The following is a 25,437-nucleotide window of genomic DNA, read 5'->3' on the forward strand; positions in this document are numbered from 1 at the left end:
ACACAAGGCTTTTTGTATTAAAGCCATCTGTGACTCACAGTATCATCATGCATGATATGGGGTCATTGTGTGAAAGCAGTAGAGCATGAAGGACAATGGAAATGGCATATGAAAAGCCACTTCAGGATGCCATGCACAGTTCCTGGAAATGGTAATGATATGGTGTTTGAGGAACAGTAATGTGTTTACAAATCCTGCTGATGCTGGAATCATCTATCTTTTCCATATATACTATAGTTGTACATGAGGCTTTGGTGCAGTGTAATGGTGTTATTAGCGTGAGTTTTTTTACTTGGGTATGAGAAAGATGTGAGTCATCCAGCTTCTCCAAAAGAGAGCAGATAAAATGTTTTTGCTACACTTATGTGTACTCTGTGTATGTGACATGTATCCCAGAAATAAAAGCTGATCTGAGGTATGTTAGACTGCCCTTAAGTATTATGTTGTACAGTTTTTCTCAGTGATGTCTACCCATCAGTTTTTGTAGATGAATTCTGTAGCCCATTAAAATCAAATTCAAAACTTAATTATTTCAGCAGCTCCAAATTTTATCCTGTAAGTTCTCAAGCATTGCAAAGAGGAGAGATATAAACACATCTGAAATCTGAAATAGATTTTCTACACAAAAAGAATAATTTGCATATAAATAAATATTGTCTTCTTCTTCCATAGCCTTTTACACATGAATTTGAAGAATCCTGTGAGTCTGCATAAATATATTCATGAAAGTTTGACTGCAGGTTATATAAAGATTCCTCCATTTTGACATAAATCAAATTAATCCTCTTTGAATCTTCACTGAAATGATGATGCTAGGCTAAATAAATCTCTTTGAATTCTCATTAACTGTTAGTACAGCTGATTCTTTGACTGGTTCATTAGCATGCTTGGTGGCGTATGCTCAAAAAGAAAAAAAAAAAAAAAAAAAGAACCCTACAATTTAATGCAAAATAGAACAAAGCTGTAGATTCTGCCTTTGTCTTGTACACACTGCAAGGTACATGGAGCAACAATCTAACTTAAGCAGTGCATGAAGTTCTTCTGAATTGCTATTCAAAGTGTTTCCTAACTTTGACAAAGTATAAATTAATTAGTCAGCTGTATGTAGATTTTCAACAGTCAAACACAGTTAAGACTACAGAGTAAGAAAAGCTTTAAAATATCCACTGTATAACATTAACAAATAGATATCAGCAAATAAATTCGCTACTTTGTAATGGTAAAACTTGCTAATTAAGCTTTAATGATTCTTAGAAAGAAAAAAAAAAAAAAAGAAAAAAAAATCAGGCTTTTATTCCATGAACATCTCAGTGAGATAATTTTACATTACATCTTCCAAGAACTGGAGATTCTTATCCAATTCCCTGTCAGTCGTACAGATAGGCTAAAGCTATTATCTATTAAAGAAAATACATGGTCTGGATAAAACACTACTATGTTTAATAGCCAGTTATCCACTGAGAAATTATAAAACTTGGATGAAATGTTACTGAGTTTAATAGAAATCAGAAGGAATAAATGCATAAGATTTCAAAGGAAACTGACCAATCAACAGCCATTTTCCTTGCTATGCGTCAACATCAGAGCTGCACAAAACTTTTTTCATTCAGTTTCCATGATCTAATAGTGCTCCACAGAACAAGTTCAGTTCCTTGTCCTGTGGCAAGTGTGGGGAGGATTTCTGAGTGGTCCCTGTTTACATAAAGGCCATGCACAGCTTAGTTTAGTACTCATGGTTGAATGTGATGGGGTGCACGACATTAGGTACAGCAACAAGCAACACACTGCCTGACTGGTGTTTCACAACAGGGTACTGTATTATTTAATCCACCATTAATATGTTCCATGCTAAGCATAATGCCTGCTGTCATGTTTCTTGAACTTCACAAACTAATCAAAGTAGCTGCTTCTTCTTACATAACTATTACAATGCGATCTTAGAGGCTACTTCAAGATGTCTCTTACAACTTCTTATTAGTTACGTAACATTCCAGAAAATCACTCCAAATACATGTCTAGAGTTAAGGGAAGATTTACCAGCTTTATGACTCCCAGTCCAAATGGAGAAAAACTTCTTGTAGTATGTGTATCTTCACTGAAAAGCTGAATCATTAAATTCCACGTGGCAGATAAACTTATTTTATTCCTCTTTGTATCTTGGAAAACTGTTGCTGCTTATGTTATTTTCCTTTTGTGATAACCAGAAGACTCCTTGTACTCCCTGTTCACAGAATGACGTTGCAAGTTATCTACTTTGATAGGGATGGTGTCCAGCTCCACTTCCTTCTGGGTATCCATGTTCCTGTCCAGCTCTCTCTGTCCACTCAGAGCGGTGCTCTTACTTCAAATGCTTTTCATGTTAGTTACACTGCAAGGTTCAAAGAAAAGCCCAGAATAACTGTATAAAAGCTGTATTTCACAAACTGTTCTGATCCCTATAGAATCTGAAAGTTATCTATAGAGGAATTCACTTTCTTCTTCTCTTTTCTTTTTTATCCTTACATCGGGGAAATGTGAGGAACAGCGGCCACACCTAAGGGAAGCGCGAGCAGTGTATCAAGCTGTGTGGAAACAGAAAGGAAGCAGTAGATCATCTCAGTGAGAGCAGTATGTCTTGGCATCTTTCCCTGACACCACCCCCGCTATCCCAGCCTCCTCTGCCCCTCCCACACTCACACATCTAAAAAGCAGATGGAAAATATTCTGCCAGAAGACATTGAAACACAGTGTTAGAAAGTTACTCTCTTAAGGCTGGAGAAAGTGATAGAGAACTCTGGCAGGCAAATTAAGTTATTCATAGTCAGTGGCATTTTGGAAGGAAAAGCAGGAAGGAAATAAAAGTCTGAAAGTTATAGGGATTGTACAAGAACCATCTGGGACACTGGAAGCACATGCACTTCAGCTTGCTACGCTTCAGAGAGAGACCCATGTGGCTAACACTGGGTTAAGGAAGCGTTACAGGTCTTCCCAGTTTCTTGTCAGAACTGAGCATACTCTAATGCTGCTATGACATTATGGATATAACAGAGCCAATACTGCAAAATCTGGTTTCCATAAACAGATTTTAGTTTCCCCAGTGGCAATGATGCTCAGATCCTGAAGGTCCTTATTTTGTCCAATTTCATGTTTCCTTGTAAATCTCTGAAAGACTATGAGACACAACCTCACAAGAACTAAGCTACCCCACAATCAAAATGAAATCTGTCTTTTCTTTATGTGACTCATTAAGAAAACTGCATTGCATATTATAAAATCATAGGACCACATAATATCCTTATTTGGAAGGGACCCACAAGGATCATCAATTCCAGCTCCTGGCTCCACACAGGACCACTCAAAATCAAGCCATACGTCTGAGACTGTTGTTCAAATGCTCCTTGAATTCCGGCAGGCTTGGTGTTGTGACCACTTCCCTGGGCAGCCTGTTCCCGTGCCCAACACACTTTTGGTGAAGAACCTTTTCCTAACACTCAGCCTGACCCTCCCCTGTCACAGCTTCAAGCTGTTCCCTTGGGTCCTGTTGCTTGGATCCAGAGCAAAGAGATCAGTGCTGGCCCCTCCGCTCCCTCTCATGAGGAGGCTGTAAATCATGATGAGGTTGCCCCTCAGTATCCTCTTCAAGTTGAACAAACGAAATATCCCCAGCCACTCTCTAATAATATTTAGAAATGAATCCAGTTCCATCTCCTAAGTCTTGCACATGAAAAGAATGGAGAGGTAAAAAGAACCGTGTGTGAGAAAGAACAGGCACAGCAATTAATGTTCTTGTGAACATATTGAGATACCATGATGATGGGCACAGGAGGTCAGCCTGGAAAGTATATTTTCCTTTCTGTTATATCTTCTAAGTTTTAGACGTAAGATGTGGGCAAATATCTATTGCCTTTTCCAGTAATATATCTATTCCACCATGTATTCTACGTGAGTATATATATGTGTGGAGTACATAGATCTCTATGCACAGACAGATACTAGAAAACAGAAATCTGGTGAAAGCATTTCTTCTTTTCCTTCTATCACCAATATTTTGAGTTTGACTCCATTAAAAGTGATATTATTAACTTCCAGAATTACATTAGGCTAACACTGTGTTTAGAATATACATAACATCAACTCTATATCAAATTCTTCAGAAGCATTTTTTCCTCTTTTCTCAAAACCAGTACATTCTTCTATGGGTTCTTCACTTTCTTGTCCAACCCATGGAAATAAAGTAGCTGACATATGTTGCAGAAATATTCCAAGCATTATAATTTTCCCATCATCATAATCTCATATTGCAGGAAACTATTTTTTGTTGGAATTTGCAGATAAAACAGCACCTGCCACAGTAATCTAATGACCTGAAGGAATTGTTACACAATGAATCATTTTGGGTTTTATTGTAGAAATCAGTGAAGTACATCAGTATCCTGTGGCGCATTAGTCTAATCAGCATGCAAATTGTTTAGGACAGGGAGCATGATTTTGGTTATAAATCACTTAGTAAATGTAGGATAAAAATAGAAAAAAAATAATGAAAACAACTATAACCAACATGAAGAACCAGAAAAGAAAGGAGTCAGTAGGGAAAAGATAAATGTATGTCAGTAGGAATGTGAGGCATGTGTGCCTGTGTGTAGATAAACAGTGACCAGATTGCTTGTTTCAACTTTTTTAGTTTTTGCTTGAGGCACACCAATTTTTTCTCAAGACTGATTGTAATGAAGGTATTCGACACGCATGTATGTGCTACATGGGGTAGCATAGGAAACCCATCCAAATAATCATTCAAATATAGTGTTACATTAAAATAAAATATTAAATAGCTTTTTTTGTTTTCTGCAGCTACTTTGTAAAAATATTTGCCAAAAGATATGAGCAGACTCTTTAAAAGCAAAACTGCATAAAAATATCTCATTTAGATATAAATTTCCTTTTCTTAATTCTAAAGGATATTTTTTGAGGGAAAAAATACATTTAACACACAAAAATTACTAAGTACCATAAAGATTTCAAGTAAGAACAGTTTTGTGATGTGAATGCAATTGGAAAGTAATATGGACTAAGCACCCTAATAATCTTTTTGGATGAGTATTTAAGAAATAAAAAATTAGATTTTTCTTAATTTATTACCAAGATTTGAAATGCTTGCATGTCCATTCTATTAAAACAGTTTTAGCACTTATAAACTGATGTGAACATGAGTCAACAGTGTTCCTGGCAGCCAAAAAGTCCAACCATACCCTGGGTGCATCAAGCACAATATTGCTAGCTGGTCATGGGAAGGGATTTTCCTGCTCTCCTCTGTACTGTGTGCAGTTTGGGACGCTGCAGTATAAGGACATAAGCTATTAGAGAGTGTCCAAAGGAAGGCTATGACGAAGTGAAGGGTCTAGAGGGCAAGACATATGAGAAGCAGCTGAGAATACTTGGTTTGTTCAGCTTAGACAAAGGGAGACTGAGGGGAGACCTCATTGCAGCTTTCAGCTTGGTTTGATTTTTGGGTGGTTCTGTGTGGAGCCAGGAGTTAGACTCAATGATCCTTGTGGGTCCCTTTCAACTCAGTATATTCTAGGATTCTATGACTATATCCACAAGGCATGGGAGCAACCTCACTGGGCAGAGCAGCCTCATGTCCTGCATATAGTGTAGCTCCATCAGTGTAGCATTATGGGCAAGCCTCTGCTGGCTTTTTCTGCCAAAACAAGAATTCTGGAGCAGCCCTGGAAATCCTCACTTTGTTGTGAACACATATGCTAGAGTGAATCTCTAGCATACAGAAGAGTGACCATGTCAGGTCAGTCTGAAGGCCAGACTGTGCCTCAAGGGAAACATTTTACCGAGTTTAAATCAGAGGGATTGATTCCTCTTCAGTCAAAATGTGCCCTTTGAGGAAAGAGCTGGCAGATGAAACGGAACTGAGACCACAGCAGGGCCTGATACTAGATGCACAATCATGTTGTTACTGCTTCTTTTGTTAAAGTTATGGGTATCCTGCACAATCTTTTCTTTTGGTGTTTGGATGATGCTGTTGTTATTGTGGCTTAGTGCCGGCAGCAGGGTTTGGGCTTCTCCTGTCTGGGCACACAGGGTGAAATCATGGCCTTGGTGAAGCTGGTAGGGATTTCTGTCATCAAAATGTGTTGGACTCAGCAGCTACCTGTTAAGAGACTATAAATCATGTGTAGCTAAGGCTAACACTGGCAAGCAGAAAGTAATCATCAGGAGACAATGCTGAAGGCAAGGATCTTGAATCCCAGAACACCGTTGCAAAAATGGATCTAAAAACACTTCTGTCATGTGTAGTGCCAAGATTCACAGGGGCACAACATTCAAATACCATCTCTTTACTTCTCCAGGTTATTGCATATAAATTTATAATTTGATGTAGTTATGTAGTTGAATTTCTTAGATAGGTAGATAGATAGATAGATAGATAGACAGACAGACAGATCTTTAAATATTTCCTCTTGCAGATCATGAAAAAAATATTATGAGTTCTCATCTTGGATTTGGTTAGGCACTAATGCTTAAATTTAGCAGTGCTTAACGCCCTCTATGGATAAAATTCAGAATCACAAAATAATCCAGGCTGGAAGGGACCTCAGAAGGTCTCTAGTGCAACCCCTTGCTTAGAGCAGCGTCACCTCTGGGTCACACCAAGCTGTTCAGGGCTTCATTCAGGTTGTTGTTGAAACCTCACATGAATGCAGAGCTGCTCTGGGTCCTTGTTCCACTACTTGACCGTACTCCTCGGGAAACAGCTCCTCCTTAGTATCACACCTGAAGCTCTCCCATTTGGGTTACTCCCCTTGTACTTCTGCTATGCGTCACTGTAAAGAGTTTGGCTCTTTGGTGGCCTCCTTGTAGGCACCAGAGGGATGGTGTCTTGCCACTCTTGGTGCACTCTTCTCCAGGCTAACCAAACCCCATTCCCTCAGCTTTTCTTCTGCTGTTTGTTGTTGGTGTTCTTTGTTATTAGTGTTGTTATTTTGTTTTGTTTTGTTTGTTTTTGAGTGAACTAACATTTTTGAGACTTCTACTCTCTTGTAAATGGGGCTGAAAATAACCAAAGTGCTCAGAAGTCATTAAAGGGAACTGATGAACAAAGAAATGATGAACACAGACAGACCTTTTCATCTAATTTGGAGGTGAAAAGAGGGAATAAAATGGATCTTCTCTGGCTAACATTGAAAAGCTGTTCAAAATGGATGAATCACATCAGATCTGAAGCTTCTAAAAATTCTGGGCAGTGCTTAAGCGGCACTGTGCAGAGAGAAATAAAGCAAAACAGCATGTCAAAATGCAGCTATAGGAATTTAATCTGCTCAACCCTGAAGCACTCATTTTGATAAAAGTCTAACTAAAAGAGTTTTCATGGAAGCTAACTTTAGCCCAGTGAGGCTAATCACCTCTGCAGCCAGTGGAAAGAAACAGAATCCTGTGATGCTCCTGCATGCTCTACTGCCTCTGCCCTGGCTATAGAGACAGTCTGGAGACATGAGCCTGAGTGGGCTAAGTCAGCCTTTATGAATGCCCTACAAAAACCTGACTACACAGTCATGATATTAGGTAAGCAACATCCTCTAACGGCAGTTCTTCCTGGCAGTCCAGTGGGCTGAAAATCATCCACAGCAGAAGTTAGCTTCAGCAAGCTAATTCCTTTCACAAGTTGAAGATGAGTTAGGATGCCTGCAACTGCCCCACTTTTTCCCATCTCAAACATATGTGAGGTGGAGTGCGGGTAGAAGAAGCTGTATTGCAGGTATCTCCTCCCACATGCAGCTATTTGGAGGAGACTGTGGAGAGAGAACAGGCACCATTTTGAGATGGTTAAGGGAGCCAAGGGAGCTAAAAGCAGATTGCCCAAACCTGCTGTACTGAAAGCCAGGCAACAGTATAGGCAAATGAAGTAGTGTCCGTGTAGCACCTGAGAAATCCCTGGTACCTTTTCAGATCTACTGTTTTTTCATGGTATTCTACTTCATATACAGGCTTTGACAGCACAGGCAAAGTAACATGATGTCAAATAAAACCTAAATGGACTTGCAGCAGCACCAGCAGCAGGTCTTTCATCATTGTCAGTGTACAAAACCTACTTAATGAGTTCAGACATGCCTTGGCTTTGCTACAGCAATATTGACTGAGCCTCTCTTTTAATTAAATAAATGCAATACACAGAGAGAATTAGCTTCATGTAAACCCTTGAACAAACATGAAAAAATCCTCCTACCTTAACCCCTGTAATCACACTGATAAACTCACAGTTCCTTTCTTATAAAACAAACAGTGCATATTCATTCTTTATTTAATGGCAAAAAAAAATTACATGCCACCTTTACCTTAATGCTAATAATACAGTTGGCACACTTTACTCACAGGCTTTGACATTTAGTTCCATTTTCCTAGCTGGTTTTGGAACACCTGTGGATATTCATAACTAGGTAGGCAGGTGCATAAGTAGAGAGTTATTAACAGTAGAAGAGGTGAGGCAGAGGATTTCCATTATTTACAGTGGAAAGGAACATTAACCATCACAAATGTAGATACACCATTCACACATGTACATCTGAGAATGAATGGACCACAGTAGATTTGATTCAGACACCTTTCTGTTCTTTAAGTGTTTCCTTTCAAATGGGTCACTTACTACTGGTTATATACCTAAAACACTCATTTGCTATTTACCTATTTTCTTATCTTGAAGCTTGAAGCACATTTGGATTTTTGCATGGCAGCATTAGTGCAGCATCCATCAGTTGAATCAGTCCATAGCCGTGTAGGTCTTTGCTGGTTCACTTATGTACTCTGCTCTTCCTGAGTTGCTTAGTCGTGTGACGTCAACTCCCTGGAGGCTAGCAATGTCATTATCATTACCAGACAAAGACAGTTAGGTAATTTTGTCTGATGGGAGTGCAGATATTGACCTGAACTAATGTATTCTTATTTCCCAGAGAGATGCTGATTGTAGCAATATGACATAGTAGGGTTTGCTAATATTCATCTAAAGGCTGTGTTCTTTTTTAGCAGAGAAAAGCTTTTACATTCACATTTGATTTCATCACTTGACATGTCTTTACTCTACTTGCTAGACTTGAGACTCTTTGGCTTTTTAAAGACAAGTACAAGGTCTTAGTCTGTGTGTGCGCCTGTGAAATATTTTTGGCAACCTCTAATTTGCACATTTTCTGACCCTGCAGAGAAAATTACCAAGACTATTCAATAGGCTTTCTTTCTTCAGGACATTCAATGAAGAAATTCCTTCAGGGAAAGGAGACTTGTAACAGTGATCACATCTGATGTACCTTGTGACCACAAGCTATATGTATCTTGCTGTGTTTTTTCATTGCTGACTGCTAGCAATGCTTTTGGAGTGAAAAGTCATTGCCTTAAAGAGATTATAATTTGCACATTTTATTGCAATATCCTTGAAAAGCAGATATACGCTGTACATATAGTAAGTGTTACATAAAGAGATTGTGGAAACATACCAGTTTCATAGCCCTTCTGGAACATTCTGTAATTATTATAACAAATATATATATATGCCAGAAGTAAAACTCCAACTTATGAATACATGGCAAACTTGTTTTCAGTAGAAAACTGGTTAATAAATACTGTAGTGTAACTGTTTAATGATACAGTCTGGGATTTTATGTAATATCCTCAAATCTAAACTTTGGTACATAAATACAAATCACTACATGCAAACTGCAATAAATCTGATTTATGTTGAAGTCAGAATCATATAACACTCCCTCCAGATGTTAAGAAAGCAAAGCTAGCCAGCCCTGAAAAGGCAATCAGGCTTCACTGAGACGTGTAGCTTAGACAGTGCTATCATACTCTACTAGCTGTGGTGGAAAAATAACTATGGAGACTGCTCAGCTGAGAAATCCAGACGAGCAGCCATTGCCATCAGTGGAAAACACGAGTTTCCAAACACCGATAAACTTGTTATGATTCCATGACAGCCTTCCATAGCAAAACCTTTTAGTTGTAATATCATGCTCTCTATTTGCAGTGGGAAACCCTAAAAAAGAGGAGTTTCTTTTAAGAAAGCTCAAACCATTTTATTCCTATTTCAGCTAATACCAAGCTGTATAAGCATATAGAGGATGTAGTCTGAAAGTAAGCAATACAGGCAGAAGACAATTAAAAATAAAGTATCTGTAGGTAACATATTGCCTCAAGTCACCAAGCTCTCTTTTGTTGAAATATTGTTTCATGAAAGGTACATGTAAAGTACATTTTCAAAGGAAAGGATAATGGTTTTGTTTTCCTTTGTCTAGAAAATTGCAGAAGTAAAGCTGTAAATCAGTGGATGACCTAATACTTACAGGATACTCAACCTCAAATGTCTTTTCACCCTAGGCAAAAAAAATCATGAAGCCATGTCCACTTGTGGCTTCATCTGAATGTTTTTTTCTGCCCAAAAGCAACAAGAAAACACATTTGCAAACCCTGTCTTAAAGAAAAAGCAGATGGACAACCACTACCTTACTAAATAAAGCCAATTTGCCATTGCTGTTGTACTTGTACTTCAGAGACCCAATCTCATTTTTTCACACAAGGTTTCTTAATAAAAAGGTATAATTTCTTCTTCATTGTTCTTCTCAAGGGATTTGAAGATTTTATTTATTTATTTATTTATTTATTTATTTGTCAAGCTGCTTTCTTCAACTTAACAAAAAAAATGCAGCAAATGTAGCAAAGGAGACTTTTTAAACTGTTAAAGTAATGCCTGATGCAATAGGCACATACAAGTTATAATAGGTTCACATCTCCAAATTAATGTGTTCAAATCAAGTGGACTGGTATGTTCAGTAATCAAACCTATGATCAGAATATTACTCCATTTTTAGACAACTTTTTTTTTTTTTACAGGATTTACAGTCATGATATTTCATGTAATCTGCATACTGTACAAATCCATCTTCTTGAACAATTGTCTTAGAATACTTCTGTGAAGTTTAGTACAGCATTTCATGTTGCTATATTTCACAGCCTTTCCCCTTACATTTTCCCAGCTATAACAACTGTACTTATTGTAACCAACAATGATGACTATGTAGCCATCATGACAACAGCACTGAATCTTCAGTCTATTTATCAGTCTCATGAAGGTTTAACTTGACATTTGGAACTAGGAAAGGTTTTACCAAGTGCCTTTTTTTTTCCCCTTTGTAGTTAATACAGAAACCATAATTAATGATTATGTAGCTGAGCCTCTGTAGCATCTTACAATTGATCCTCTGTTACACTGGCAAAATAAGAGGATAATGTCGCCAGCATTTACAGGCTTGGCAGTAAAATACTTGGCACTTCATCCCACTTGGGCTTCATTTGACAGAATTTGCTAAAATGGCCTTGTTTAGGGCATAAGCTGGTACAGTGATTTGGTTCAATTAAAATAAATTCACACTTTTTTCCTTGTTTTTTAATATAGTTAAATATAATTATATTGCTTCTTTTCTGTTGCTCCCATGTTTTAGGAAATTCCGCAGGCTAATATGTTTATATACCTAAAGAAACATGCAGCAATGTAATATATGATGTAGCTAGGATCCCCATCCTAGTAACCAGTAGGAGTAAATTGTCATTGAGCAAAAAATAAACTCTTTTCTTGCTATGAAACTGGTACACATGTCAGGTTTTTTTTGAAATAGAATAATAAAAGAAGATGTCAGTATTTCACTGTTTCTCTAGGGGTAGTTTTTCAATAATTTTCAACCTAAGATTAATAAATATATGTATGTATATACTGACACAATAAAACCTGCTAGTTGACTATTTATGCAGAATTGCAGTCTCCCTAAATATACTGTGACTCAAGTTAAACCACCATAAATCATGTAATAAAAAGTGTAGCTACTGTTAACTTGCACTTTTGAAATCTATGCATGCTAATGCAGATGTCGCTTTGCTTCCCTGAAGATGGAAATCATCACCAAAATCTGTAGTCTGGGAGTTGCAAAACTTATGAGTGTTCTGTTGGAGTGGCAGAGCCTTTCTTGAGGAGTTGGTTCATCTTACCTATATCCATTATGTCTCAGCACCCTTCAGATCTGTGGATCCCAGCTGAAAACAACAGTTTGAGGTGCACAAACTTAGCTGAATGTAGCTGTATGATATAAGGATTTACAGAAACATTTTTGCAGGGCTGGCTCTATGATATGAGGAAACAGGGATATAGCTACAGGATCTTTTTACAGCCTGTAGGTTACTGTCCAGGTGCTGGCTGGATGTGAACCAGCTGTTTTCCAAAAGCAATGTCTGTGCTTTCTGCTGGAATCAAGGAGGCCAACTCCTTTTGGGAAGTTTTGGTACTCTGTGGACACTGCTACTTGCTGTATGTGCTTTTTGCTGGAATCAAGGAGACCAACTCTTTTGTGGGAAGTTTTGGTGCTCTGTGGACACTGCTACCTGCTGTGTGGGCTTTACTTTAGGGCTGGCTGTAAGTTTGATCCATGGGGATGACCAGGACTCTTGTGGCATGTGCTGTGCTCTGTATGCCACGTTAAAAGGGGAGAGCAAGGCTGTTGTGCTGCAGAAGACGGTAGAAAGGCAAAGAGTGTGCAGCTAGTGGCAAATTGACCTGGGACATTGGATGTAACCTGTGAACTGGCTGGGAAAAATGGTCCTTGGTTTGCAGTTCTTGGAGAAGCTGAGTGGTCCAAGTGCAGGGAAAGCAGAGGCTTTGCTGTTCAGGACAACTCACATGGAGGTTGTGCCTCAGCAAGGGAAATGTTGTGACCCTATTTAGATGTGGACATGCGCTTTTCTTCCTACCAGAGCAAGTACTAATAGGTATTTTATGGGCTGTGTGTCTCACAGTGTGAGGAGCAAAGCTGTGGCTGTGTTAGCAAGCAGACTGCAGCACTCCTAAGTGCCTCAAGACTTTTATGTGCACTTTCTGGAAGGGTATGAACAATCCCTCCACAACGGTCAGTCAGTGCCAATGAAGCCTTGGGGCACTTAATTTCCTCTTATTTATAAACAAAACATTTTTGACACGTACCATTTATCCATCTCTGCTGCTTCTGGTTCCCTACTCATGTTTTCAATATGAAATCTGAGCTAATACTTTGTGTATTAGCCCAGATCTACTCACTGACCACCTCTGCACAGCTTCCAGCTGCTTCTGCTGCATTCCTTTCTCCATCTGTGCCCTTTACAGATGAACAAACATCAACATGGCAGCTACAAATGAAAAAGCAGGAGCAGAGGAAGCAACACCAGAAGAATGACAATGGAAATATTTTATAAGGGTGGAAGGAATACAGTGAGCAAGTCTGGGGAATCATGAAAGAAAGTGGGGGCCTCTGATACAGAATTGGGAAAACCCTAACCAAACGAAGGTAGATTTACATTAGTTATTAGGAAGAAATTCTTTACTGTAAGAGTAGTGAGGCACTGGGACAGGTTGCCCAGAGAAGCTGTGGATGTCTCCTTCCTGGATGTGTTCAAGGCCAGGCTGGATGGGGCTTTGAGCAGCCTGATCTAGTGGAATGTGTCCTTGTCCATGGCAGGGGGGCAGTGGATCTAAGTGATCTTCAAGGTTGCTTTCAACAATTCCATGATTCTAATTTCCTAACTTATACTATCAACTATGTGGGGAAAAGGGACTTGGAATGGCTTGTTTCATTTCATTATATATGTTTAAGGACAGTTGTCAATTCTTAGTTCATTTTTAATTATTGGTTTGCTGCAAAAAGCTGATATAGAAGATTGGTGGATTTTGCCAAGGCTGTGAGAACCAGCTGAACAGAAGGAGTTTAGCAAATTTTGAATGTGAACCATTGAATTTGGAAATTCAGCTCTGTCTTAAAATATTGCTAAAGAATCACAGAGGAATCCAAAGGCAAGGGGTCAGGTAACCTCACTGTTTGGAATAAGCATTTCTATTTGATGTTGAAATGGCAGCTATTTCTGCTAGACTTTAGCATTCAGGCTGGATTGTTTTTCCTTTAGGGTATAAAATTATGTACTGGGAAAGTCAATACCCACTCTGAGTAAATCAACCACAATATTTAGAACTGTGTAACACTTTGACCAGCTCTAATTTAGACACATGAAATTTTCAGTTAGTGAATCTGATTTCTGTATTATTGTGTTGGTTTTGGTACATTATTAATATTGTCAACTGAAGTTATAAATGAGTTATAAAAGAGTTTCTGCTTCCTAGGAAACTCATATTTTCAATATTGGATCATAACCTACAAGAAAGAATGCAAACAATTTCAAATTGTCTTCAAAGAATCATTTATTCTTTTTCCTTGGTTTATGATTAATCATAATATTTTGTCTCACAACAGATTTTTTTTCTGCAATTTTTACAGCATAATCTGGTCTGAGTATAATGTAGACACTATTTTGAGCAGGAAAATGGGTTAAGTTCCCTCCAACTTCATCTTTTGTATGATTCTATACTTTTTTTTACATTCAATAGCTATTTTGTACTGAAAAAAAAATGAAATATCACAGATCTGGAAAGAGAATATTTTGAAGGTATAAAATGTTTTTCCTACAAATGTTTTTCCTCCCTTCCCCCCAGGTTTTAGTGAAATCAGCAAATTCATCCAACCATTTTTGCTTTCATTAAAATTGTATTTACCAATAGGAAGATAACTCCATGAACAAACACATATACTTTTAACCATAGCATTTCTAATTTATCCCAGCATAAGTAATCTGAGAAGCTAGAACCATTGCCTCTGATGGCTCAGGAATTGCAATTCTTCATAAAATTTATGCTATCTTTTCATATTCATACCTCTTAGCAATTTTTCCTGCCCTTAACACATCTGGCAGGTAAGGCAGCTGCATGTGTGCGCAGCAACTAACACTCATGAATAAATCCTCATTTCAGGACTTCTGCATCTACTGACTTCACTAGAAGCAAAATCAGATGCTTCTGTTAGCATTTCATACAAAATGTCAGCTTCATATCATGTATGCATAGTTTGACCTAAATGTAACTCCCATGGGATTTACCTCACTAGAATAGGGATTAACTAAGAGCTAGCAATACAATAAATCACAGTGTGAAAAATAGTATCAAAAACTATGAACCAGATTTATAAATATATGTATATATATATTTTTAAGCTCCTTGCTAAAAAACAGGAACCAACACAAACAAGGATGGAGAAACTCCAAAAATTAGAAGCTTATGCTAATCTAAAAATCAGTTGAGTGTGTCATATAAATGATTTTGTAAATATCTCATTCTGGTTTTCTTGCCACATTTGTGCAAAATAGAGATTTAGTATTTATAAAAACTATTTTCTTAACACTGAGATTAATTTGGTTCCTGTTTGGGTGAAAGTTCAGCTCAGTGTTTATCTTACTCAAAATGCCTCATGCGTATCCTGATAAACAAATTAAAATGATTGTGCATGAAACAAATCTCTGCTGCAAGGAAAAAATAATAAAAAAGAGAGAGATTGCCCAGCATTTGCAGAATCTCTAAACTTATAATTTATCTGAATGACACAGAGAGTGAGCTGAAGATTAGCAAATTCGTGACAGATTCAAAAGAAAGCTGAATGTGTTTCAGAGTATGGTTGATGTGTACATTGCTGATGAGGATACCTCAGGTCAAATTGATCTACAACACATACTTGTTCCCTGACAAATCTTAAATGGAAGACTGGGAAAGAAATTATCTCTCTGAAGAGGTTCAACTAAAGTGTCCAATGAATTAAATAATAAATAAATAAATAAATAAATAAAAATAAAAAAGGAAAGGAAAAACTAATATTGAAGATTAAGTAATAAACCCACATTGCCTTTCAATTTCTAGTGCATATAAGCTTGCAATCGGTTTAATGGAAGGATATTCTGGCAGGCATGGAATTATGCCAGAATGGCGTCTGTGACATTATGTGAAATATCTGTGCTGAAATTTTCCTTTGTCTTATTTTATCAGAACTAAACCAAACTAAAATTACCCTACATCTGAATCACCAGCACTCTTTTTCAATGTCATGTTGATGTACAGATTTACAAACATGTCAGACTGGACTGCCACAACACTAAATGAAGCCTTGGGACTCCACAAATGTAATATCCAAATCACTGCTAATCAAGGTACAAGTAAAGGGAAAGCTTCTTCTTACTCATTTAGGGTTCAGAGAGCAGAAGCACTCCAGAGTTAATTTTTTCAAGGTATTTAGGTTTCAAAGAATAAGATAAGATACTCTCCATTAAAACTTTAGTAACCAGAAGAATTGAAACCTCCAATCCCAAATTAGATGGCAGCATTCCTTGTTCCCCTTTTCCTATCACTTAAACTTTAAAGTATGTAAATTTCATTGGATACGTCCTTAGTAAGATTTAATTTAGGTACCGATGCCTTCTGCATAAGCCCCTTGTGTGTATGCCAATGACTAGCATGCAACCTACAACTGCTGAAGATCCCACTCCAGCAGAGGTTCTCAACACAATCCCAAAGCAATGAGGGCATACTTTTCTTTGCAGTTGCAGGCAGGAGAAGTGAGTGTTTTTCAGTGCCATAACAGTTGAGAAACTCAGCCCTAAATTCTGCTGGCTCTGCAACTTGAGTCCAATCAACATCCAAGAAACTAGCATAGCCATGACAGGATGAGCAGCCTAGGGACATGGTGCCCTTCCTTTCCCTCATGGCAAAAAACTTGAAAAACATTGCTTACAGAAGAGAATATCCAGAACCAGATTTCAGTGATCGATGTTTTTTTGGGAATCCTGGGCAGTGATTCTCAATACTCACACTCTTATTAATCAATGGTCTAAAAATTCCTGTCTTCAAAGCATGAGCTGGTACTATAAATGTGCTTTTCAAGTTGAATACCTTATCCTCAGCACCCAAAACTGTTTTCTCACATACTCATTCTCTCTTGGTTGCAATATCTTGTATTTATTTGTACAGAACGTACAATTTGTGAAGCTTAGCTTCACTACAGCTTAAGGTCCAGCCTTGCCCAAGCTTCTTGTAGGATGATGCTTACAGCATTGTATAAGGAGAAGAAAGCTGAAGCTGAAAAAAAAATTAGTGACTGGGCACATTAACCAAGCCAGTACAAGGAGTCTGCTACCAGGTACAACTTTGACAGTGAGCTTTGCTTAGGTCTTTAAAGGTAAAGCTGGATAAATCCATTTTCATGGGAAAAATAAAAATAAAGATAAACTTGGCTGTGGATTCGGAGTTCAATATTTCAGATATTTCCCTTAAACTTTGATAAGTTAATTCTAGACACCTATAGATTATTTGATGCAAAGCAAAAAGAAGTGCCAAAGTCTCCCATGAAGTCTGCAGAGACTTCATCAAGGTTGAGGATCCTTTTAAGGCAATACTAGGGCCAACACTTGAAATATAGGCAATATCCTAACTCACTGTTAGGCATCTGTGTCATCTAGTGAATCTCTTTCAGGATTTCTGTCAAAAGATTTGAAATACAGTGCTTACATTCCTCGGGTGTTTTGCAGTCCCCACTAGGCACATCTTTCAGCGCCAAAAACATCTTTTTAACTCTGATCGCTGATCTGTATCAGAGGACGAAAACTTTGTTCATGTCCAGACGTAGTGAAATAGCTTGAAGATTGAAATAGCTCTTATTAAGTCCCAGTTAGATTCACTAAACAAGATTCACCTGTGTTTGCTATTTTTATCATGCTGAAAACACAAAGCATCTCATCAGCCAGAAAAAAAAAAAAAAAAAAAGAAAAAAAAAGAATAAGAAAAAAAAAAGTAAGAATCACCATAGAAATAAGCATAGCATCTGGTAATGCTGACTTTCTGCTGTGCTTTTATACCACCCTGCAGCTAGCATTAGCTTGGAAAGGATGGATGCCTTCTCTTTCCAGAAATCTCTGCTCAGCTGTTGCATCTGCCCACTAGCAGTTACCTTAATTTAAAGAAGCCTTCAAGGTTTTGAGATTGTCCTATTTTTCCCTTCAAACATAGCAGCTTCCTGAAAGAAGACCAAAGGCATTATAAGAGGGACAAATTACATAAATTCAATGCAGCAGCTTGCATTATGTGGGCAATGCAGTATTCTCTCAGGGTACCTATAGTTTAAATTGGTGGCTACTTCATGCCATAAGGTGGCATAAAGAGGAAGAGATGGATCCCCTAGGAGCTGTAAACACTTATGCCTGTGAGTTTGAAGAGTCTGAACTGTCTGTCAATATTTGTGTCAATAAAACAGGTCTCTGAAAAATCTACACAAAGTGAACTTCAAGGAGATGGGAACAGGACAACATAAACATTTAAATGAAGGTAACCATAAATATCTTATGCTTCTTTTCTCACCTCTTTACATCAAAACTTTCTTTAACTGAAAAGGGAAATTTATCCCAAGTCAGTGAAAATACAGAGGTACATGACTCTGACCTTATTTTACCTATGCTAGCTCTAGAATCTTGTGTTTTACCCAGCTGGTCTCTAGCAGAGCTTTGAGTTTGGTTGGTTATGGGTTTTTGTTTGTTTGCTTGTTTTTCTTTAATGACAAGTTTTACCTCTTAGCCTTCTTCTCTATCACCCGTGGGTTTGCTGTTTCAATAATTTCTCTCCTTTTGAAGGTGGCAGGTTCATCAGTGCAGGACTGATGTCATAAAATTTAAGGATGCTAGTTCACATGCTTAACTGGAGCGTGAATTTTAGAGAAAGAATAAAGTTAGCACAGATATTTAAGAGCTGAATAATAAAAATTGTCCTTTCATCTGTGTACTTAATTAGCTGCTTTCCTCATGATTACAAAGATCAGTACCCAGGAAGAGAGGATCGTTCAGGTCTCAGAAGGTTAACTCCACACTGGAGGATTAGACGGGACCCAAACTGTGATGCTTAGCGTTCTCATTTCCAGGACAGTGATGACATCCAGGACTCACCTCTTATGCTTAGCAGCAAGGTGAAACGTTCATGGTGCTGAAAGCTCTGAGTTAATCCCCCACCCAAAAAAAAAAAAAAAAAAAATCATTCTGGATAGATTTCGGCAGGTTGCTGATGAAAAAAAAAAAATGAATATGATAAATTCTTTCTTTCTTTCTTCCTCCTGTGTTATCAGTGGTGAGTATATTGCTTTGTCATACAACTGCCACAAAGACTAATCCTCCACACTTGCAAAATCTTCTTATTCTAACTGCCACGGCCCTGCTGAAGCCAGGGCTTATGTCCCTAAATATAGGAGCAGGATTACTTAGGTTGCAGTCCACTGAAGTAGTTTAAAAGGTTTTCAGATGTGGAGTGACGAGAGAAAAAAATGTTATTCTAAACTCTCAGAGCCCAAAATTACCATTTTAATCAACTTTAATTAAAGGCTTCGTACATTGCCAGTACAAACACTTCCAGCATGAATGAATGCATACACCCTTATGAAAATGAAATAGCCAATAAGGCACTTATTAAATTCCTTACCTCACACATTTCCATCTGTCTCACAACTTCCTAGTTTTAGTCTACTGAATTGAATTCAACATTACAGCAGCTCAATAGGGACTTTAAGGAGGATTTAGGCACTTGCAGCCATAATTGCAATCCTGACAATCGCTACTCAACTATGGCTTAACCCAGGGCCTTTTGGGAAAAATCAGGCCATGGTGAACTCAAGTGCAACCAAAGCTAAAGGTTCACCTTCCTTCTAGGCAGGTAGTCAGGAATTTGGATCTCTGATGAATTTAGAGGGAAAATAATAAATAACAAATGGGCAGAAGTGAGACCAAAGTTTCAATAGAAGGTATCTATACATGAAAACAGAGCAATAAAGCCCAGACAGTGTTTTCTAGCACTTGGAAATATTTCAGAAGTCAAGAGATGTTGCTGAGCATAACTCAACCTTGAGAAATAAGGGAGGAAGAGAACAAAATCTGTGCAAGTCTAGGACACCGTCAGTCTTGACACATCTCTGAAACTCATGTCTAAGCCCTGTAGGTTCAGAAACTGGTCCTTCTTTGACTTAAGGCCCGTCCTCTATTTAATATTCCTCTACATAATACAAAATCTATACTGTGAGGCTTGGTTGGAGCATTTCTCGAACAATTTAATGGGAACCACCTACTTCAAAAACAACGTGGGAGGTGTTCTTTCCTGCACAAAATGCAGGACAGCAAATATCTCTTTGTCTAAAACCATCATATTTGGAGATTTTCACTTAGGAAGTAAGACCACTGATTCAATGTAATTCTTTTTTTTGTTGTTGTTGTTTTCTTTTTATTCCATCACATTCTTACCCCTTAAGCCACAGCATGAGTCGCATTATTTGAAAAATATCCCAGTGTGAAATAACGTGACCTCTTTTATGTTTGGCAGTTGATTCAGGGCTCTTGAGGGCCTCAGGATGAAGGATAAGAGACAAAAATGAGTAGTACTTCTCAGTCTTCTTTTGTGTTTGCCTTGGTCAAACACCAGTGTAGACTTTGTCCAAGAGAAGACTTTGGTGGCAGACTGTATTGGATGGGGTACTGAGTGAAGAGATGAAAGTAGGTTTGTTCAGGGAAATTTTTCCACTGGCTGAGAAGTGTGAAGGCACTGTGCTCTAACCATAACCTGGAGTTCTATTGTTCTTTGCAAATGTGTTCTGTCAACTGAAGTAGTTGTTAAACCTGATCTCCCTTTGATGATTCCCTCCAGCGTGATGAAACCCAGCTCTTCCACAGCCAATGTGCCCACCTTCGTGTTCACTGTGCTGTTTTTCAACCATGTTTGCATAGTCTGACTCCCACCATAACTGACAGAGCAACTGGGGAAGTCTCAGTCACAGTGGACTGGAAACTATAACCCATGGATTGGCAACCAGGCAGGAATTCTCAAGTGAGAACCCAGTAGGCATCAAGATATAAATAGTGCCATGCTTCTGTCCAGATTAGGTCCGCTTTGGGAACCCTATACTTGAACAGTTGAACAAACACATAGATTTGGTTTCTACAACTTTCTGTGCCTGGTTACTGCCAGGAGCGCTGCCGTAGTGAACTCATATGTAGTGTACCAGAGATGAAGATAACATGTCTACAGAAGTGATATAAGGCAATGCTGAAAATAGCAAATGTTAATTATGATAGAAAAATAAATAAATAAATAAAGGTACATAATTTAACTAATTCCAGCAACTTTCTACATTCAAGTAGATATTTATAATCATTATAATCATTATTAATTTCCTTATTAGATAACAGTAAAGAACCAGTGCCAAATACTAATAAATTAATATCATACGATCAAAAATATAAGCCTTCATAAGCCTTCATATTTGGTTATATATACACATTTATATATACACATTTAACGACAAAAACATTTTAAGCAAGTAGCAATTGAAAAGAAAAACATACTTCTATTACATTTTTATTGAGGAAACATATTTTCAGCACAACTAAAAACTCTGTAAGATGTAGAAAATAGATGTCTTCTTTTTATTTCTTTTTCATTTTGTCCATAAACTTAGCGTATATTTTAGATTTTACTGTTTAGTTGTCTTGTTGTCTTTTGTTTGTTTGTTTGTTTTTTTATTGCTGAATAGAAGAGACATACTTCATCTATTTCCTATTCCAGATATCTCACATGGATTTCTTCCTGACTTCACCAAGAAGATTATGTTGATTTGACTACATACAAAAATCCTTGACTAATAATATTTATGAAACATTTTGTTACTACAGGAAGTACCTTAGGTCTTGTCACTTTCTCCATGTGATCTTTTATTTTTATCATTTAATATTGTTCCCAATTGTGTCATCCAAGATAAATCTTCTGGGATCTGTTGATATCATGGTAATTTATGACATTGCAGAATGACAAATCATGATTTTAAATGCAATGGCTGGGTGCCCACAATTTAAGCTTAGTTTTTCACTTCAAAAATTACCTTCAAGGATGTGATAGCAGATTGGTGTTTTCTTCTGGACAAACCTCCCAGGCTGGAGATGCAGTTCTTTCAATATTCTGCCTGGACTACCTAGAGACCATACTTAAGGCATTTGGTACAGAAATCTCCCTTTTATCTACTAAGCCATCACCAGATTTTTCTTCTGTCTAGTAGTCTTCTACTTCAACTACTCACTTTTTTCTCATCAGCAACTATATTGTTTCTACAATTCTGACAAAGGTACTAAATAACCTTTCATTGCATAAACAGTAGCACAGTTCCAGATACATACAAAAAGGTACATACACAAACATACAAATGTACATCCACTTTCAGAGACTCTTAAGTGCTTTATAAATAGAGGTCATGGACCTGCCATTGGATTCCTTCAGGTGGTCTCTGACAGCTTTAAGATCTGATTGTAAAATTACTTATACTTTTCTTAAAGTTATACTTTAATTTACTTCCTAAGCGCTTATAATTAGCATGATCATAAATCCCAATGAATGGAGATTATACTTCTATGTAAGTGTCTTTAGCAGAGATGGGCTCTTATCTGACACACACTATAGATTTCCTGTGTAATTTTGTACTGATCCATCTCTGCATCAGTTTGTAAAAATTTCAAAAAAATAAAAAATAAAAATCAGAAAGATTTCCTTTTTTTTTTTTTTCCTGATTAGATTTCCCACTCTGTGAGAAATGTATTGCTTCTGAGTGTTGCAGGTATGCATTTCAAAAGGCCAAAACTCCTTTGGAGTCTCCCAGTACTGCTGCAGTACAGACAGTAATTTCTAATGGGTACACAGGATGTTGAACTTGTAAAACCATACAGAATTCTCAGTGTTAACAGGCTGTCAGAAAAGGGGGTGAAAAACAAGTGCTCTAACAAATTCTCCAGCTGCTTCTGATTATTATTTTTCTTTCTCTTCTAAAAGCTTAGCACTATGGTAAATACTACGTGGCTTTTTGCCTCCTCAAACTATTGGCAAGAATGGCAAAAAAATATGTTTCTGAATGCTTAAAATGTCTTTCATCCCACCCCAAACAAATGGTTAAAATGTGTTCTTTCACTAGTTTTTAATCTCTGTGAGATATCTCAAGCTACATGCTGGGATAAAGAGTTCTTTCTTAAACTCTCAGATGATAGAATGTCTTATGTTCTCCATCTATTCATCATATTCCCCATAAGGGTTTATTCAACATCCACCTATAAATATCTTGACTTTATCTTTTTTTAACACCCCCTGCCATTCTGCTGAGTAGTCACCATCTTGTCAATAAGGTCAATCTACAGCCTGATTCAGAATCTCCATGTGCCAAAATCAAGTTATATGCTCTTTTTCAGGAAACATGATCTAATCATGGGATTGGAAGGGATGCTAGGGGCTATCTAATTCAGCACAATGTCCAAAAGCAGCGTTAATGGTGCTCTGAATAGATGTTTGTCTAGCAAGTTCTAAGAGATCTCCAATGATGGAGCTGCTACAATATTGCCAAGAAATGTCTCCTGATGTTCTACTGGATACTTACTTTAAAAAAAAAAAATTCTAAGCCTGATGATCTAAGAATGATTAGGTTGTCAGGGAGATGTATACAAATTACAGCCCTCCCTGAAAGCATGAAAACATACATGTGTTTCTCAACAGGTGTGCAGGCCCACAGCACAACAAAACTGAAGATAGAGAGGCCATGCATATATGTTTGACAGAAATTTAGATGAAATATTCACAATAAAGAACTTTCTTTAAAAATAAATAAATAAATAAAATAAAATAAAATAAAATAAAATAAAATAAAATAAAAGTTATTCTCTTTCACTAGTTTAAATAATAGAATACTCATCAAAGTGGTTTTAAATAGATAGGTCATCCTATGGACCAATAATAGCTATGCAAAGAAAAAAAGGTAGGAATTTATCCTTTCATCTTTTTTTACAATACCAAAGTATCTATTTGAGCTAAAGACCACACACAACACACCAACTCTTTTGTTTTGCTTTGTCTGAAATAACTTTAAACCTGAAAGAAGAAGAAACTAAGCAAAGAAAGAAATCATACAGTGATCACATGATATTCTTACTATTTTTTCAGTAGTTTAAAAATAATGTAACATCTGTTAGACAGTTCCATGAGCATCTCTTTTTCCAGAACAGAAATCATGATAAAGCACATAGAAGAGACCAGGGAATACAAATTCTTCTCTGAGGTTTGATCAATTCTTCATCTACAACTCCTGTCCTCAATATACCCATGCATTTTGATGTGTGTTGATGAGCATCAACATGTCTTCACAGTCACAATGCTGTGCAATAGAAGCTTAATAGACTTTGGAGAGCTATGCAATTTGGCATTTAAAGTTTTATGGTCTGCAAACTGTTCTCAAGCCTAACGAGCATATGTCAGTAAGGCTGCAAAATATATGAGTGACTTATGAATACAAACAATTCAAGAATAAATACTTAAATATAAAAGTTTTTCCTAGTCATACAATAATTTAACTTGTCCAGTAAGGCTATCTTTATTTTATTACTCTAACGTGTTCTGAAATTTTTAATTTTTTCCTCTCTAATTATTTGCACTTTATTTGAAATATGAGACATCTTCAGATCTAAAGTCATAAAATTGAAGATAGTACTTGCACAGCTAAGCATTTTTTTATAGTAAGATCTATCTGCCTTCTCTTATCTTTAAGTGAGCTTGACTTTACACAGTCCTCTGGAAAGGATGCATATGTTCTGAAATAACAATTCTGTCTAAAACTCATCTAGTGGACTGTTTTTGAATTTGAAAAACTGTTTTAGGATACTTGTATGGGCAGAAGTTCAGTAGAAAGCAATAAAAATACCAAACAGATTTAAGAAATATGCTTAGAAAGCTGAAGAGTAAGACTGATAAAGAGTAGATCCAGTTTTAGAAAGAAAAGTACAGTGTTCTTTTATGATAAAAATGTAAATTACTTAAGACTTTTGAGAGCAGTAAGTACTAAAAATAGGAGAGTTAGGATATATAGGACAGATAGGATAGCAGCTGCTTCTAATAACCACTGTTTTGTATGTGTAACCCAAATACAAGGAACAATATACTCAATGAAGAGCAAACTGGATATTTCTGTTGCATTTAACAGTTTAGTGTATTTCTTCTTACTTTTAAGTTATGGTTTGGTGGCAATAATTTAGTTTTCATCAGCTCTTTAAACTTTCCTTGAGTAAAAATCTTGTTGTGGTTTATTGTAAACCACAGTTTATAAATCCTGAACACTGTCAAATTATTCTAGTGGTCTGATAAAAGTTTAAATGTTTTGGATATTACAGGAAGAAAAAGAGTTTAAAATTGGAAGACTTGGCCAATTTTTGGCCAAAAATTCAAGTCATTCCTTTTCTCTCTATAGATAGCTAGAAGTCTCTGGTTACTGTTCTTAATACACACTCTTCCTTCTCTTGTGCTGATACAGTGGAAGAGTTTTATCCATATACATTTTTAGAAATCATTGCCCAGACCAAAACTATATTCTTGCCATTTCTCCTGATTTTTATTATTTTATTTTTTTTTTTAGAATTCCTTTTTCTTGTAACTGTCTACAGACAAGAACCTCAACAGATCAAGGGTAAAAT

At 37.1% G+C, this 25,437-nt stretch overlaps 1 protein-coding gene and 1 long non-coding RNA gene across 12 annotated transcripts in view; one reads left to right on the forward strand and one right to left on the reverse strand.

Annotated features, from left to right (window-relative positions):
- The window catches only part of LOC136790586 (uncharacterized), an 85,621-nt gene extending 63,235 nt beyond the window's left edge, over positions 1-22,386 (forward strand). Inside the window, exons 6-7 of the long non-coding RNA XR_010830820.1 lie at positions 18,174-18,244; positions 21,512-22,386. This is a non-coding gene — a long non-coding RNA (uncharacterized lncRNA). The remainder of the gene's footprint in view (positions 1-18,173; positions 18,245-21,511) is intronic.
- Positions 1-25,437, reverse strand: part of LOC106036886 (uncharacterized) — a 221,985-nt gene that overhangs the window by 19,305 nt on the left and 177,243 nt on the right. Inside the window, exon 1 of one of the 11 annotated variants that reach the window (XR_010830802.1) lies at positions 2,038-4,533. The exons of the other annotated variants lie outside the window; for them this stretch is intronic. The gene's annotated coding sequence lies outside the window, so the exon portion shown is untranslated. Of the gene's footprint in view, positions 1-2,037; positions 4,534-25,437 lie in introns of those variants that run through there. 11 annotated transcript variants of the gene reach the window in all.

This window comes from Anser cygnoides, chromosome 1, assembly GCF_040182565.1.
Source record: "Anser cygnoides isolate HZ-2024a breed goose chromosome 1, Taihu_goose_T2T_genome, whole genome shotgun sequence".
NCBI lineage: Eukaryota > Metazoa > Chordata > Aves > Anseriformes > Anatidae > Anser > Anser cygnoides.